Genomic DNA, 8,581 nt, shown 5'->3' with positions numbered 1-8,581 from the left:
GGGAGAGGTGGGGAGGGGGGGGGGGGATCATAACAAGGAGGAGGGGAGGAAAGGCGGGAGGGGTAGAGTAAAACAAGAGTGGGTAGGGGAGGAAGGGGGGGGGGGAGGGGAGGAGGAGGTAGGGGATGATAAGGAGGGAGGGAGGGGGGAGGGTCACCTGTGTTCACCTGTGTGTTCATAAGGGCAGGTGTAAGGAGGTGTGGAGGTCACGTCTGGTCTTCCTTAATTATTTCTTTATTTCCTCTAACCTTTGTTTCTTCTTAGTTCTTGTTAGTTCTTCCTTTCCCTCTTCTTTCTTCCAATTTTGATTCGTATGTCTTTTTTTTTTATTTCTCAGGTCATATTCGTTGATTTGTTGATTGTTTCCTTTATCAATTTCTCTCGTTTTCCTTTTCTTTCAATAATGATTCGTAAGTCTTTTTTTTATTTCTCAGGTTATATTTGTTGATTTGTTGATTGTTTCCTTTATCAATTTCTCTCGTTTTCCTTTTCTTTCTCTCAATAATGATTCGTAAGTCTTTTTTTATTTCTCAGGTTATATTTGTTGATTTGTTGATTGTTTCGTTTATCAATTTCTCTCGTTTTCCTTTTCTTTCTCTCAATAATGATTCGTAAGTCTTTTTTTATTTCTCAGGTTATATTTGTTGATTTGTTGATTGTTTCGTTTATCAATTTCTCTCGTTTTCCTTTTCTTTCTCTCAATAATGATTCGTAAGTCCTTTTTTTATTCTTCGGGTCACATTTGTTGATTTTGTTGATTGTTTCCTTTATCAATTTCTCTCCTTTTCCTTTTCTTTCAATAATGATTCGTCAGTCTTTTTTTATTTCTCAGGTTATATTCGTTGATTTTGTTGATTCTTTCCTTTATCAATTTCTCTCCTCTGACCTTCATTTCTTTCCTTTTTGTCTATTAGTTATTCCTGTCTTTTTCTTTTTTTCAATAAGGATGCATGGTCCTTAGTCTTAAATTTCATGATTCTGCATTTTTTTCTGTTTTTTGCTTCTTTCCTTAACTATTCCTAATTCTGCTTTATTTTTCAAGTACTAGCCTTCCCTTTTTTCTGGCTATTCAAAGAGATTTTCTTGTTATTTTCTACGGTTTCCAAATACCTGAAACTTTCCTTAATTGGCAGGTATATGGTTGTTATCTGCTTGTCATCGCCTCTAGTGCTTGTTCCATATTGTTTGAATCTTTATGACTCTCTTCAACGTTGTTTTTGAGGTCGAATTTGTTGATTTTCTGCTGTTATTTTTTTTCTTCTGTATTATATCTCTGCACTGATGTGCGATGATCTAACTGTATATCTATTACCACCACTACTACTACTACTACTACTACTACTACTACTACTACTACTACTAGCCTAACCATATCAATAGTTTCATCTTCTGCCTCTTTCGTGTGTGTGTGTGTGTGTGTGTGTGTGTGTGTGTGTGTGTGTCGCCTACTCGAATCTCGCCTCCACATTGTTACCTGTTAATGATTTCTTACCTCCACTCTCCTCCACCTGGGCTATTTAATATGTGCTGGAGTCAGGTATAAATAGCCTACTAGTACTAATTTACCATATGTGTCTGTTTGTACTTACTCTATATGTGTGTGAAGACTATTTTGGATACGACCATTCATACTACTATTATTACTACTACCATTACTATTGCCATTACTATTAAAAAGACTCTACAGGTACCATATTGCTGTTATTTCTTCGTGTTCTATCCTGCTGTGTTATGGAAGGGAGTTAAAGGGAGGGTTACGATAAGGAATAGTCTTCTTCTTTTCATTTATATAACACCTTAATCTTCTTTTTCTTCCTTCTCCTCCTCCTTTTCTTCATTATATTTCTCTTCCTTCTCCTCCTCCTCCTCCTCTTCATTTTCTTTCCTTTTCTTCCACTCTCTCATCTTCCTATTCGTCCTTCTTCTCTTTCTTCCTCTTCCTCATTCTCTTCTTCTTCGTCCTCTTCCTTCTCCTCCTCCTCCTCTTCTTCATTCGATTTCCCTTCCTTCTCCATCTCCTCCTTTTCTTAATTCTCTTTCCATTTCTCCCTCTCTCTCATCTTCCTATTCGTCCTTCTTCTCTTTCTTCCTCTTCCTCATTCCCCTCTTCGTCCTCTCCTCCTCCTCACACTTTTCCCTTCCATACTCTTTCTCCTTTTTCTTTAATTTAAAACATAAAGGCATCAAATTTCGCGTATTTGAAAAGCCTCTCCTAAACGTTCCATTGAGTGCTTCTTTAGGTTCATGGTACAGAGGAAGGGTCAGACTACCGCCAGGGTCATAAAACTACCCCTGGAAATGCCCACAACCCCTACGAAAGCCTTGTGAAATGTATGTACTTGGGAGACGAAAACTTTAAGAATGTGGTCGATAGGTATTGCTTCTCTCACATCAAACATTTTTATGGGGGCAAAAAAAGAAGTTAAGCGCGTCCCATGAGTGTTTCCTTAGGCTCATGGTACAGAAGAATGATCAAATTACCAGACTGATTATAAAACTACCTATGGAAATACCCACAACCCCTACGAAAGCCTTGTGAAATGTGTGTACTTGGGAGACGAAAACTTTAAGAATGTGGTCGGAATTGCTTCTCTCACATCAAACATTTTTATGGGGGCAAAAAGAGAGGTTAAGCGCGCCCCCAAGAGTGTTTCCTTACGTTCATGGTACAGAAGAATGATCAAATTACCAGACTGATTATAAAACTACCTATGGAAATGCCCACAACTCCTACGAAAGCCTTGTGAAATGTGTGTGTTTGAACGACGAAATGTTTAAGAATGTGGTCGGTATTCCTTCTCTCACATCAAACATTTTTATAGGGGCAAAAAGAGAGGTTAAGCGCGTCCCCGAGAGTGTTTCCTTACGTTCATGGTACAGAAGAATGATCAAACTACCAGACTGATTATAAAACTACCCCCGGAAATACCCACAACTCCTACGAAAGCCTTGTGAAATGTGTGTACTTGGGAGACGAAAACTTTAAGAATGTGGTCGGTATTGCTTCTCTCACATCAAACATTTTTATAGGGGAAAATGAAGAGGTTAAGCGCGTCCCCGAGAGTGTTTCCTTAGGCTCATGGTACAGAAGAATGATCAAACTACCAGACTGATTATAAAACTACCCCTGGAAATGCTCACAACTCCTACGAAAGCCTTGTGAAATGTGAGTACTTGGGAGACGAAAACTTTAAGAATGTGGTTGGAATTGCTTCTCTCACATCAAACAATTTTATAGGGGCAAAAAGAGAGGTTAAGCGCGTCCCCATGAGCGTTTCCTTACGTTCATGGTACAGAAGAATGATCAATCTACTAGACTGAATATAAAACTACCTATGGAAATGCCCACAACCCCTACGAAAGCCTTGTGAAATGTGTGTACTTGGGAGACGAAAACTTTAAGAATGTGGTCGGTAGCTATTCCTCCTCTCACATCAAACATTTTTATAGGGGCAAAAAGAGAGGTTAAGCGCGTCCCCGAGAGTGTTTCCTTACGTTCATGATACAGAAGAATGATCAAACTACTAGACTGAATATAAAACTACCTATGGAAATGCCCACAACCCCTACGAAAGCCTTGTGAAATGTGTGTACTTGGGAGACGAAAACTTTAAGAATGTGGTCGGTAGACAATTCGTTCTTTTACGTCAAACACTTCTAAAGGGTACAAGGAGGTTAAACGCGGTCCCATGAGTGTTTCCTTACGTTCATGGTACAGAAGAATGATCAAACTACTAGACTGATCATAAAACTACCCCTGGAAACGCCTTAAACACATAAAATAGGCCTCGTTAAAATAATATGTGAGCTCGGGCGCCGAAATGTATGGCCCCCTGATGCATACGAGAGAGGCCGCATTACAGCTTGACTCGGCGATTTATCCTCCGCGTTGGAAGTAGTGCGCAAGGAAACTCCCAATTATTTAACGTCTCCAGCCATACAGCGACACATACGTCACACATTCACAAACTTCAACATCCTAACTCTTATATAATTAACGATAAACCAAACAAAAGCCCTTAAATAACTGGAGACTACAACACAACACCTCAGTTTGCTATTGGGTATGAGAGGGGAAGTGTGTGTCGATTTGAGTGTGAGAGAAAAACGTTGAAAAGAGAGCGATATTTATACGTTTTTCAAGGCCCTGTGCTTCCCCAAGGTGAGGATTAAGTCTGAAGGTCCCGGGGAATTAGATGGGGAGGAAGGGGAAGACGTGGGGAGAGAGGGAGAGAGAGAGAGAGAGGAAGGTTCATTTGGTTCGGAACGTGATTCACTCGTTTCATTGAGGAAGAAGGCGGAGGAGGAGGAGGGAGGAGGAAGGAAGGAAGGAAATGAGGAGGAAGTGGAGAGGAAGGAGAAAGAAGGAAAGGAGAAGGAGGAGGTGAAGAAGAAGGTGTGAGAAGGAGAAGGAGAAAATAGAAGGAAGAGGACGAAGAGGGAGAAAATGAAGAGGAGAAGAGGAAGGAAGAGAAGAAGGACGAATAGGAAGAGGAGAAAGAGAGGAAGAAAGGAAAAAAAAATGAAAAAGAAGAGGAGGAGGAGGAAGATGATTAAAGTATTATATAAATGAAGAAGAGGAGTAAAAAAAAAAAGCTGTAAGTGTAACAAAGAGGAAGAAGAGGAAGAAGAGGAAGAGGAAGGTTAGGCAAGTGAAGATGAAGACGAAGATGACGATAAAGAGAAATGAAAATGAAGAAAATGGATGAAAATGAAGCAACAGGAAAAAATAAGGTTAGTAGGCTATTCTTTTTTTCTTTTTTCTTTATTTTTCTCTTTATTTCTCTTTATTTCTTTTTTTATGTCTGTTTATGTATATGTGTGTGTGTGTGTGTCTGTTTGTTTGTATTTCTTTCTCCTATTTTATTGCTGCTTGTCCGTGTTTTCTTTCATTTCTTTCTTTTGTTTTCCTATTTTTTTTTTTTTTGCTGTTAATGTGTTTATTTTTAGCCTACTCTCTTTTTCTCATTCTCTTTCTTTTCTTTATTAGTTAGTCTTTTTAATTCTTTTTTTTTCTTTCTTTATTTTCCTTTCATTTTTGCGGTTTGTCTTATTTCTTTATTCGTCCATTTCATTTCTCTCTTTTCCTTTCTCTTTTTTGCTGTTATTTTCTATCTTTCCTTTTTCTTTCTTTTTCTTTTATTTTTTTTGCTATTAGTTTGTGCTTCTTTCATTTTTTTACTTCTTTGTCTTACTAATGTGTTTATTTATTTATTTATCTATCTATCTATCTATATATTTATTTATTTTAACTCATCCACAAACTATTATAAATATATGTTTTTCCTTTCTAATTGTTTTGTTTATGTAGTAAGCAATAATTATGACAAGTTCTCTCTCCTCTATTTTTGCTGCTTCTTAAATTGTCTTGTTAATTATGACTCAGAGGTTAAAAAAAAAGCGTTAGGAAAGTTGCATGAAAATTTATAATGAAAACTTCCCGGTCAGTCAAAAATTTTCCTCCTCCTCCTCCTCCTCCAACTTTTCTTTCCTCTCTCCTTGACTTCCTTTCCCTTCCATCTCTCCTTTCCCTCTCCTTCTCTCCTTCCTCTCTCCTTCCATTCCCCTCTCCCTCCCCTTCCTTTTCCAATCTTTTTTCCCTGTTGCTCTCTCCTCTCCCTTTTCTTCCCCGCTCCTACCCTTCCCTCTCCTTTCCCTTTTCCTTCCCTTCCCCTCTCCCTTCCCTCTCCCTCCCCTTCCTTCTCCTTCCCTTCCCTTTCTCAAATTTCTTTTCTCTCTCCTTTCCCTCCTCTTCCTCTCTTCTTCCCTTTCCCCTAACTCTTACATTCCTTTCTTTTTCCTCCTCTCTTCCCCCCCTCCCTCATGCACACCACCCCCTCCTTCCCCTTCACTTCTCTATTTTCTTCTGCAAAAAAAATAATATACGCCTACCATCTCATCCCTTCCCTCCCTCTCTCCCTTCTCTCTCCTCATCCAATCAGGGCATCGGACAACAACCAATCAGTCGTTAGAGGGGAAATCATGCTAGCCAATCACCAGCCGCTGTTTGTTTCCCCTCTTTAGCTGATCAAGTGTGGAGGAGGAGGAGGAGGAGGAGGAGGAAAAGGAAGAGGAAGAGGAGGATGATGATGAGGAGGGGTAACTTAACAATGAAAAATACGATTACGTCATACCTCTCTCTCTCTCTCTCTCTCTCTCTCTCTCTCTCTCTCTCTCTCTCTCTCTCTCTCTCTCTCCCCGCCCACGCCTTCCCAAACACACTTCCACTTCACCACCCACGCCACGCCCCTCCCAGACTTCATTTACCTAAGTGTTCCCTGAAACGCTGAGGACACGGAGAAAACAAGTCAAGTTCGTGGCCGACTAAAACATTTACTTTATTATTGAAGTGAGCCAGTTTGTTTCTGTCTCCCCTTGGTGCAGTGCTTAACGTGCCTAACTATGAATCTACAGCCCTGGGTTCGAATCTGGGGGGCTAGCTACTCGTCCTTCCTTTCGGGGTGGTTGATAAAAGGGTACCTGGGGAAACATGGGGAAAGTAAACTGTGATAACCCGGATGTTGCACTGGCATAATTTGTGGCCCGGGGTGATTGGTTCTTATGCGCCACAGGGTCAAGGGTAGTAGCTAAAAGCGCTCGGGAGGTAGATAGAGTGATTGGGGGAGGAGGAAGAGAAGGAGGAGTGATCGTAGAGAGAGAGAGAGAGAGAGAGAGGAGGCAGTATATGCTTGTGGGCGGAGAAGTGAAAGAAAGGTCAGATTTTTTACTCCTGTCTCGAGGGCAAGGACTCGGTAATGGCTTAAACGTCCCGGACATAATATATACAGAATACAGAAAGGTGTGCTCGTGGGAGGAGGATTTTAAGAGAGAATGTGTTAGGGAGAAAATATTCGTACTTGTGGGCGGAGAAGTAAAAGAAGGGTCAGGTTTTTTACTTCTAACTGTCTCGAGGGTAACGACTCAGTAATGGCATAACCGGTCCAGTCACACGATACACGGTAAGTCACTCGGCGTTCCGGGCGGAGACATTTAGCTCATCACGCACTTCCCGGTAAACAAACAAGAGAAAATAAAGAAAAAAAAGAGGTGGAAGGAGATTAGGTAGTGGGAGATGATTAACAGGTAGCGACCGCACCTGAGTTTATTTGTTTTTTTCATTTATTTTTGTTTTTTTAATGTTTTTATGCGTTTTTTTAAGAGGTTTCAGTGAGTGTTTTGATAGTCTGGTATGTAGGCTATGTCTAGACGAGAGAGAGAGAGAGAGAGAGAGAGAGAGAGAATACTAAACAGTGTGACAAATTGACCTTAAAAATTCAAGCTAAAAGGCATAAGTAAAGACATCTGCCCACATAAAACAGTAGTAGTAGTAGTAGTAGTAGTGGTAGTAGTAGTAGTAGTAGTAATAGTAGCAGTAGTAGTGGAAGAAGTAATAGTCGTAGTGCTAATGGTGGAGGAAGGAGGAGCTGGTAACAGTGGTGGTGGAGGAGGTGGAGGTGGTGGTAGTGGAGGTGGTGGTGGTGGTAATGGCGAAGACTGCATGTGATAAGTAGAAACTCTGCAGTGGCCTTGTAGTGGAGGGGAGGGAGGGGAGGGGTGGTGAGCTGGTGGTGATGATGGTGGTGGAGGTGGTGGTGGTGGTGGTGGTGACTGGTGTATCGTAGCAGCGGCAAAAAGCTTAGTGTGGAGAATGAGGGATAAGAAAGAAGGTGATGGTGGAGGTGGTATTTAGTGGTGGTGGTGGTGGTGGTGGTGGTGGAGGGGGAGGGTGGGGGGTGTACCTGGCTACAAGCAGTCAGTCGGCGCCAGTTGGATTGATTTTGTTCACCGCCCCCTCCACCTGCTCCGCCCCCACCACCATCACCATTCCACAACCACTCCTCTACTCCATACTACTCCACTTTTCCTTTTCCCTTCGTCCTCTTCCACCGGCCTCTCTTCTGCTATGCCTCCTTCATCCACTCCGGCACTCCTAATACCTCACTCCACAACCACTCCTCTACTCCATACTACTCCACTTTTCCTTTTCCCTTCGTCCTCTTCCACCGGCCTCTCTTCTGCTATGCCTCCTTCATCCACTCCGGCACTCCTAATACCTCACTCCACAACCACTGCTCTACTCCATACTACTCCACTTTTCCTTTTCCCTTCGTCCTCTTCCACCGGCCTCTCTTCTGCTATGCCTCCTTCATCCACTCCGGCACTCCTAATACCTCACTCCACAACCACTCCTCTACTCCATCCTACTCCACTTTTCCTTTTCCCTATGTCTTTTTCCACCTCCCTCTCCTCTGCTGTGTCTCCTTCCACTATTCCACCACTCCTAATACTTTACTCCACCACCACTCCTCTGCTCCATCTATTCTCCACTTTTCCTTTTCCTTTCATCCTCTTCCACCCTCTCCTCTTCTGCTGTGTTTCCTTCCACTATTCCACCACTCCTAATACTTCACTCCATCTCCACTCAACTCCACTCCCTTCCATTGCCATTCCCTCCCCCCTTCTATTCGTTAATCCACCTTACACCACTCCCCCATTCCACTACTCCTTCCCTTCACTCCATTATAATCCACTTCTTTCCACTCCAAATGCTGTGTCGCCTTCCACCGCTCCACTCCATCAC

At 42.0% G+C, this 8,581-nt stretch overlaps 1 long non-coding RNA gene across 2 annotated transcripts; it reads left to right on the top strand.

Moving 5' to 3' along the window:
• The first annotated feature begins 149 nt into the window (after positions 1–149).
• LOC127008022 (uncharacterized) lies at positions 150–1,695 on the top strand. 2 transcript variants are annotated; one of them, XR_007760745.1, is made up of 2 exons: positions 150–337; positions 535–1,695. It is a non-coding gene; the product is annotated as an uncharacterized LOC127008022 (long non-coding RNA). The 2 variants fall into 2 exon arrangements; XR_007760746.1 differs by having other exon boundaries at positions 150–434.
• Positions 1,696–8,581: the final 6,886 nt, after the last annotated feature.

The sequence above is a fragment of the Eriocheir sinensis genome, chromosome 36, assembly GCF_024679095.1.
Source record: "Eriocheir sinensis breed Jianghai 21 chromosome 36, ASM2467909v1, whole genome shotgun sequence".
Classification (NCBI taxonomy): Eukaryota; Metazoa; Arthropoda; class Malacostraca; order Decapoda; family Varunidae; genus Eriocheir; species Eriocheir sinensis.
Note: the sequence above shows the minus strand (reverse complement) of the source record. Positions and strands in the feature narration are given on the sequence as shown.